Raw genomic sequence first — 9942 nt, forward strand, 5'->3', positions numbered from 1 at the left:
TAGAACTAAAAGACAAGACATTTTATGTTTGGTTGCGCTCTGGCGTTGCGCTCTGAAAATAGCATAATGAATCTACAAGCTCACAGCGCGACGCGTTGAGTGTGAGCTTGTAGATCGGCTATTTACAGCATGCAACCAAGTGTAAAATCAGCCATTAGGACGCCATCAAGGCACCGCCAAAATACATTTTAGTCGACTAAATCAACTGTAGACTTACAAGTTCAGATCTACAAGTTCACAACACATCACGTTGAAACGTCACATTGCAGAGCTCTTTACAGTAGATCGAAGCTCACAACGTTGTGAGCTTGTAGATCGGCTATTTTTGGCAAATTTTCTCCGACAGAATATGGATGCTGGGGTTCAAGTGGTTAATATGATACAAAAATAATAATAATACAAAAAACTGTGCATGTACAGTGAGATCTTAGACGGCGGGATGAATTTCAGTTAGCAACCCTACTGCTAATGTGATCATTATTCATTATGTGTTGTTCTTGGGTTCTGCTTTGTTGTGATTGATGGCCCGTCCACAGGTGATGCTTCACTAGTGGTCCATTATGATTGATGGACCACCACTATGATGTTCAGTGTGGACCAGGGACCACCACTATGATGTTCACAGTGTGGACCAGGGACCACCACTATGATGTTCACAGTGTGGACCAGGGACCACCACTATGATGTTCACAGTGTGGACCAGGAGGGACCACCACTATGATGTTCACAGTGTGGACCAGGGACCACCACTATGATGTTCACAGTGTGGACCAGGAGGGACCACCACTATGATGTTCACAGTGTGGACCAGGGACCACCACTATGATGTTCACAATGTGGACCAGGGACCACCACTATGATGTTCACAGTGTGGACCAGGGACCACCACTATAATGTTCACAGTGTGGACCAGGGACCACCACTATGATGTTCACAGTGTGGACCAGGGACCACCACTATGATGTTCACAATGTGGACCAGGGACCACCACTATGATGTTCACAGTGTGGACCCCCACTATGATGTTCACAGTGTGGACCAGGAGGGACCCCCACTATGATGTTCACAGTGTGGACCAGGAGGGAGGCAGTGATTTCTTCATACCCTTAAAACAAGCGGTGATTGATAACATCCTTTGTCAATGAGAAAGACAAACACACACAGGCCTCCCAATGCAAACCCCCTGTTGTGACATCTGAAAACAAGAGCTTCTCCCTCGCTCCCCTCTGCTCCTCACAGTTACAATAACAAAGCCTCTGTTCTGAGCCCTATTTATTTTTATACTTCATCGTACGGCGGGCGAAAATAGACGATCTACAAGCTCAACAACAGCACGTCGCATGTGAGCTTGTAGATCGGCCATTTTTTTCAAACAGCCTATGTGTAAAATAGGGCTAACGTGGTTAATGTGTGTTTCATAACATCATAATTTGCATGTGTTGTGAGCTTGGAGATGGGCTGTTTTTTTTACATTCTAATTATTGTTGAAGATGGTTGAATTTTTTTGAAATATTCTAAAGTTAGTCTTTTCAAAAGATTTAAAAGATTTAAAATGTTTCTTTTCAGTATTTAAAAGGAACATTTGTGTAAAATATTTTTATTCCATTTTAAAAAAGAAATTGAAATTGAAACATTATGAACACTTTGGAAATATTTTGTTTGTATTTTATTACTTTTTTTAAACATGATGCTTCTTTAAAACTTTGACATTTTCTGAACATTTTCTTCAGAGAGCTCCAGCGAGCTCATCCCTCTTCCAGGACAAGTGTCCGCCACATTCCAGCGCGTGTTAGCGTGTCTGCCGGTCAGACGGTCCAGTGTCTAGAAGCACAAGGACAAACATGACACGGGGACTTACTGCTACACAGAACACATGGCCTGTTAATGTCATCATAATGGGCAACAGCATGTTATGCTTTGAAGTTGGACAGGTCATTATCAGAGCAGTGATGTATGTTCTAACAACCTGCACACGCACATATATGTGTGTGTGTGTGTGTGTGTGTGTGTGTGTGTGTGTGTGTGTGTGTGTGTGTTCCTGACATAGACCACATTTTGGGACACATTTTGCGGCCATTCCCCAACCCGGGACTTGGCCCTCTAATCGTCACTTCACGATCACACAGACCTTTACTTTGCGAGCCCTGTCTCTTGGCATGCGGAGGCCATTTAAAGCATTATCATATCATCATACCCCCTCAACTATCAACAGTAGGTGGAGGATGCACATTTACAAATAAAAAACAAATGTATTTTGCGTAAAATCGTCATCAACAGCTGCCAAAAAAAGAGTCCATTCCTACTACACTACGTCATCATCAATCGTTTGTCAACAGTGTGGGAATGGGTTCTGCTGGCTGCACGGTGCAGCGTTGTCAACGATGTAGGCTATCAGGCTAATCATAAACGGAATCATTCAGTGGCTATAAAAATTTAGATAAACACGCGAAGACAAAGAAAAAACAAGCAATGTCTGATCCAATTTTTTTCGCTCTTATTGATTGATTGATTGAAAATTTTATTAGGCAAAAGAATGTAAAACAACACAGTTACATTTATAATGCTTTTGTCTAAAAGGTCCGGCCAAAAACGTCCTTGCGGACTTGTTTCCGTTGGGGTCCTTGAGTTAATTTCATAGACATATATAGTAGCAACCAAACAGTTCTTACTTATCCTCCAAGGTTCAAGGTTGTACTTAATTGTAACGGCTTGTGTACAAGTACATAAGAGTAAAACTTACTCTTATGCAGCAAAGTCTGTTGCAACAGCTTTGAGACTGCGTGGTAGCCGTTTTCCATGCGGCAACATCTCAAACAGTCTGCGGTTGGGATGGTTTAGATCTCGAGCTTTTCTGACACAGCGTTCGTCGTACAGGGCTTGGATGGGAGATCACGTCCGCTGATGCGTTCGGCCGTCCACACAACCCTCTGCATTGCCTTGCGGTGGTGGATCTCGGTGCAGCTGCCGTACCAGGCAGTGAAGCAGCCAGTCAGGATGCTCTCTGTGGTGCCTCTGTAGAAAGCTCTCAGGACTTTCTGACCCATGCCAGCTTTCTTCAGTTCTCTGAGAAAGTAGAGGCGTTGTTGTGATTTCTTCCACCTTGTGGTGCATGTGTTCTAGGGTGTTTTCGGAGGGTATACGATAATTATTCCCTGCACGACATGCACGTGTATCAGGCCATACGCTAGCGCGTGGTCAATGGATGACATGGTTAGTAGACGGTATAGGCTTTTTTCCAAAACAATCTGCACGGTATACTACGTATACAGCGTAACACGGTAGAACACACCACTGGTTGTAACTCCACATGAGCCTGACGTTACAGAGATGCATCCACACTACTAACGTTACCTTCATGTGACCAGGGAGCCAGATTAACAGGTGGGCTACAGTATTGTGACTGTCACTGCCTGCAAGAATATGTTGTTAGTCAATTTAAATTCACTATAGCCACTTAGCCTGCTTGCAGTATATCATGCCCTTCAAATAGTGGAGAGTGGTAGGAATTTGCCACGCCAATTCTTCTTAACGTTTTAGTTCATTAGTTGAAGTGGGTCTGTGCACCGTGGTGCTGAAATCTCAAATGCTTTGAATTTGTGTGTGAGAAAACTGCTGTAGCCGAGGCTTGTAAGACCCTTGTTTGGCTTGTTACAAGAGGCTTGTTACAAGAGGCTTGTTGCGGGCATATGATTTGTTAGTGTTAAAGCGATGTAACGTCAAGCTCTGATGGGTTACACTGGGCGAAAAGGGCATTTAGTATAGTGGCCGTCTGAAGTGCTGTCCGCAGCGAGACTTGGAATGTGTCTGACCGAGCGATCCTTTGTTTAAATGATTTGTTTGACTATTTTGGCTACTTTTTTTGTGACACTGTAGCATGATGAAGTAGGGCATGGTGGTCATTACTCACAGCTCACAGCGTTACTTGTTTTAATAAAGTGTTTGTGTCCATTTTCTTTTCTTTTTTTCATTCCGGGCATCCTGTCGTTTTCCGTTTCTTGTCATGGCCGTAAGTTCCCACCTGATGTTGTGTGGGAGTCCAGACTGCTCCAGACCGTACTGAATAACGGCTAGCTTGCATAACGTCTTCATACTAGGACTTAAGTCTAAGATATGCAGGTCAATACTTTGGTGTTCTTTTCCAAAGTGGATGATACGATCTCCAACCATGCAACAGAACGCCCGATACATCCCAGGACCTTTCCCGTAGGGCTCAATCTTCTTCCAGGAGAAGGTCTTTGGACTGAATTTCCATAGATCGTTTAAGTCCTCCCGATCCGAGCCAAATATGTACAGCTCTCCATTGTAGGCACAGGCTGAATGAGCCCAGCGTTCTTCTGGAAGAAGCTGTGCAGAAGGCGTGCTCAGCCAGCAGTTGGCCTCTGACGACGTTGTTTCTGGAGGATATGTCTCCACCCCCAAATACAAACATCCTTGTCCCAATGATGGTGGCAGAGTGATTAACTAAAGCAGGAGGTGGAGTGCCTCCGGTGTTGATTAAAGTCCAGACCATTGTGGCCGTGTCCAACTTGTAAATGTCATTACCGAGTTCGTATCTAATCCGGAAGCATCCTCCATGGATATACATGACCTTACTCAAGACACAGGATGAGTGGCCGAACCTCCCTTCTGGAATAGTCCCAGAAATATTTGGCTTGAACCATCTGTGGGTGTCAACGTCAAATGCATATAGTATGCTGTCGCAGTCCTTTGAATGATGAAACCCTCCCCAGATGTAGACTCTACCTTCTATCAGCACAGCTGTGTGTTTCAAGCGTCTGCATGGAGCCTCAATGGGGAAAGTGTGGGATTTTCCTCTTCCAGTTGTCACTGGGGGCAACTTCCTCCAGAGTAAAGACACAGTGTTGAAGATGTGCACCTCAATCGGTAGACTGTCATCGCCCCCCACCATCGGTAGACTGTCATCGCCCCCTCCAAAGCAGTACACCTCGTCCCTCACTGCAACAGCTGCGCTGATTATCGGTGCGTCCTTCAGGTGCAGCGTCCAGCGTGACATTTCAGACAAATGTTCAGACAACTTTCCTTTAAGTGGATTCTCGGGTCTCGAACTGTAAAACGATGAATATTAAGCATTCTACAACTTATATAGGTGCAGACACGCAGAGTTTGTCCAATCCCTGAAGCCAACGAGTGGGTCGTCACGGACTCTGTGCCTGGTGTGAGCCTGGACCCGCAGCACGCCCGGCTGCAAGCCCTTTGGGCTGATTACCTGTGTTCCCTATTTAAGACTTTCCAGCCGGTGCTTCTGTGCTGGGTGATAATTGTGTCTCGGTGCGACCTGCCTGTCGAGCCGTCAAACCTCTCTGTTCTAACCCTTCCCTCCTGTGCGAGGTTATCCTGTGTTTGTTGCTCTTGAGTAAAGTACTCATTATCACCCTCATTACCTGTGTCGTGTCCTGCTCTTGGATCCTACCAACCTGTCCCGTCGAGAGCGCATTGTGACAGTATCACCCAGCCATTAATGGATCCAGCGGGGCGCGCGTCTGCGCCGGGAGTTCCGGTGGATGGTACGATTGTCATGGGCTGTTTGGACGCCATCTTCGACACCCTGCACCGTTTGGAGGATCGCTTGCTGCGTCTTGAGAAAAACCTATCGGGCGGCCAGTCCGCGATTCTGTTCCGGGTCTCAAGCATGTGGGAGCGAATGCTCCAGGCGGGGGAGGTGCCCGTCCGCGCGCGCACGGAGGTGGAGACGATCCGCTCCCCAGCCGTGGAGGCGGAAGCTCCCGACGCGGGGGACGGCTCCTCCGGAGCTTCGGACTCTAGTTCCACCCCGCAGCCCGCGGCATCGACCTCCTCTTCTTCTGACCTACGGGTGAGGGCCCGTACCCGTCCTCAGACCCGCGGGAGAACCCGCCGCCGGGGGTCGCCTCGGGTCCGTCACCGCTCTTCCTCCCGCAATCGTGCGCGAGCCCGGCGATGGAGGTCATCGTCGGGAAGTCGTCTTGGTCTCTCCCGCGAGAGGGAGAGGGACCGTCATCGAAGGGCCGTGTCCTCCGATCCACTCTTCGCCCACCGTCCAGTTCCTGTTCCCCCCCCCCGCTCGTCCTCCTGTGGGCGGGGTCCCGTCGGAGCTGGAGAGGGAGAAGTGGCGGCGGTCACGGCTTGGGCTGTGCTTCTACTGTGGCGACGGGGACCACCATATTAACAACTGTCTTGTGAGACCCCCGCGCCCTAAGTAGAAAGTTAAGTTCTTGTTCTCTGTTTGTTTCGACTAGTTCTGTGTTCGTTCGTGCTGTTTGTGGCTCTGTTTTGTGCTCACCGTTCTTGCCTTTGTTTTTTCCTCCTGTCTTCTCTTTCCTCCTGTCCTGTCTTCTGCTCCTGTTTCGCCCCGGGTCGGCGGCGTCGAACGACGGGCGGCCCGCCGGGACGTCCGAACCTGGACGGGCACCGCCGGTATCCAGGTGCGGTGTTCGGTCCTTCTGACTGGTCCGCGGTCCCGGCGGGGCCGCTCGTGGCTGTCCGGGGACTTTCCTCTTCTACCTTGGTTTTGCCCCCCCCCCCTGGTCCTGCTTGCGCCCTCTGTGCCGACGTCCTCGCGCAGAGCCCTGGCAGCGCCCGCCCCCCCCCCCCCACATTCTGGTTTTGGGACGCCTGGAAGTCGTCCCGTGGGGAGGAGGTACTGTCACAGTTTGGGCTTCGCCTCTCCTCCGCCCCCCCCGCCCCCTCTCGTCACGGACTCTGTGCCTGGTGTGAGCCTGGACCCGCAGCACGCCCGGCTGCAAGCCCTTTGGGCTGATTACCTGTGTTCCCTATTTAAGACTTTCCAGCCGGTGCTTCTGTGCTGGGTGATAATTGTGTCTCGGTGCGACCTGCCTGTCGAGCCGTCAAACCTCTCTGTTCTAACCCTTCCCTCCTGTGCGAGGTTATCCTGTGTTTGTTGCTCTTAAGTACGATTGTCATGGGCTGTTTGGACGCCATCTTCGACACCCTGCACCGTTTGGAGGATCGCTTGCTGCGTCTTGAGACAAACCTATCGGGCGGCCAGTCCGCGATTCTGTTCCGGGTCTCAAGCATGTGGGAGCGAATGCTCCAGGCGGGGGAGGTGCCCGTCCGCGCGCGCGCACGGAGGTGGAGACGATCCGCTCCCCAGCCGTGGAGGCGGAAGCTCCCGACGCGTGGGGCGGCTCCTCCGGAGCTTCGGACTCTAGTTCCACCCCGCAGCCCGCGGCATCGACCTCCTCTTCTTCTGACCTACGGGTGAGGGCCCGTACCCGGCCTCCGACCCGCGGGAGAACCCGCCGCCGGGGGTCGCCTCGGGTCCGTCACCGCTCTTCCTCCCGCAATCGTGCGCGAGCCCGGCGATGGAGGTCATCGTCGGGAAGTCGTCTTGGTCTCTCCCGCGAGAGGGAGAGGGACCGTCATCGAAGGGCCGTGTCCTCCGATCCACTCTTCGCCCACCGTCCAGTTCCTGTTCCCCCCCCCCCGCTCGTCCTCCTGTGGGCGGGGTCCCGTCGGAGCTGGAGACGGAGAAGCGGCGGCGGTCACGGCTTGGGCTGTGCTTCTACTGTGGCGACGGGGACCACCATATTAACAACTGTCTTGTGAGACCCCCGCGCCCTAAGTAGAAAGTTAAGTTCTTGTTCTCTGTTTGTTTCGACTAGTTCTGTGTTCGTTCGTGCTGTTTGTGGCTCTGTTTTGTGCTCACCGTTCTTGCCTTTGTTTTTTCCTCCTGTCTTCTCTTTCCTCCTGTCCTGTCTTCTGCTCCTGTTTCGCCCCGGGTCAGCGGCGTCGAACGACGGGCGGCCCGCCGGGACGTCCGAACCTGGACGGGCACCGCCGGTATCCAGGTGCGGTGTTCGGTCCTTCTGACTGGTCCGCGGTCCCGGCGGGGCCGCTCGTGTCCCGTTTTCCGGTCGTCGCTGTCCGGGGATTTCCTCTTCTACCTTGGTTTTGCCCCCCCCCCCCCCTGGTCCTGCTTGCGCCCTCTGTGCTGACGTCCTCGCGCAGAGCCCTGGCAGCGCCCGCCCCCCCCCCCCACATTCTGGTTTTGGGACGCCTGGAAGTCGTCCCGTGGGGAGGAGGTACTGTCACAGTTCGGGCTTCGCCTCTCCTCCGCCCCCCCCCCCCCCCCCCCCTCTCGTCACGGACTCTGTGCCTGGTGTGAGCCTGGACCCGCAGCACGCCCGGCTGCAAGCCCTTTGGGCTGATTACCTGTGTTCCCTATTTAAGACTTTCCAGCCGGTGCTTCTGTGCTGGGTGATAATTGTGTCTCGGTGCGACCTGCCTGTCGAGCCGTCAAACCTCTCTGTTCTAACCCTTCCCTCCTGTGCGAGGTTATCCTGTGTTTGTTGCTCTTAAGTAAAGTACCCATTATCACCCTCATTACCTGTGTCGTGTCCTGCTCTTGGATCCTACCAACCTGTCCCGTCGAGAGCGCATTGTGACAGTATCACCCAGCCATTAATGGATCCAGCGGGGCGAGCGTCTGCGCCGGGAGTTCCGGTGGATGGTACGATTGTCATGGGCTGTTTGGACGCCATCTTCGACACCCTGCACCGTTTGGAGGATCGCTTGCTGCGTCTTGAGACAAACCTATCGGGCGGCCAGTCCGCGATTCTGTTCCGGGTCTCAAGCATGTGGGAGCGAATGCTCCAGGCGGGGGAGGTGCCCGTCCGCGCGCGCACGGAGGTGGAGACGATCCGCTCCCCAGCCGTGGAGGCGGAAGCTCCCGACGCGTGTTATTCATCCATGCTGCGTATCCAGACGCACCTCACCGGCCGCAGATCTCTCTTGTCCAAAGCCGACATCACCAATGCATTTAAAGTCCTCCCCATTCACCCCGACTTCTGGCCCTTCTTCAGGGTCCAGTGGAAGGGAAACTACTACTTTGCCGTCCGCCTGACCTTCGGTTGCAAAAGTAGCCCCAAAATGTTCAACTCCCTGTCAGAAGCACTATGCTGGATACTCACCAACAACCACCCGATACCCCACCTCTTACACCTCCTGGACGACTTCCTCCTAGTCGAGCCCCCCTCCCCCCCCCCCCCGGCACACAGCCTGTCCATCCTCCGGTCGGTCTTCTCCAAACTCGGGGTCCCTCTCTCCGAGGAGAAGACCGTCGGCCCCGCCACCTCCATCGAATTCCTCGGCATCACTCTTGACACCGTGGCGTTCAAAGCCTCCCTCCCCCTGGACAAACTCAACCGCACACTCCCTGCACGAGCACGTCCTCATCGATGACTCATGCCGCACCGACCTCCGCCTCTGGTTGCATCTGCTTTCCAACTGGAATGGCATCACCTTCTTTTACGACACCCTCATCACCCACCCCGACGACCTTCAGTTGTTCACGGACGCCGCCCCCTCCGTCGGCTACGGCGGGTACTACCAGGGCCGCTGGTTCGCCTCCGCCTGGCCCCCCGAATTCACCACCCTCACCCACTCAGCCACCCACCCTTCATCCGCCCTCCACGAGCTATACCCGGTCGTCATCGCCACGCTTCTTTGGGGCCACGAATGGTCCCGAAGGAGCATCCTCATACACTCCGACAACACCGCCACGGTCGACATCATTAACCGAGGCCGGTCAAACTCCCCCGACATTTCGCCCCTACTCCGCCGTCTCACCTGGTCCTCCGTCACCCACCAGTTCATCATCCACGCAGCTCACATCCCCGGTCACCTCAACCTAATCGCAGATTCCCTCTCCCGCTTCTCATTTCAGAGATTTCGGCAGTTAGCCCCGGACGCAGACCTGGACCCCACTCCCGTTCCTCCATTTTCTGAGACAGTATTCCATTGACCCCTCAGCTTCACCACCTCCTCGTCCAAGCCCGCCATCACGTCCTCAACGGATACTCACCCGGAACCCTCACCGCCTGGAACGCCTTCAAAAGGTTCCACGCCTCCGCAGGCGTCCCCTTCCCCTCCACACACGTCTCTGTCATTGCCGCCTTCGTCACTCACGCCCACTCCCAACTC

This window comes from Gymnoscopelus braueri (assembly GCF_963280865.1).
Source record: "Gymnoscopelus braueri genome assembly, chromosome: 14".
NCBI lineage: Eukaryota > Metazoa > Chordata > Actinopteri > Myctophiformes > Myctophidae > Gymnoscopelus > Gymnoscopelus braueri.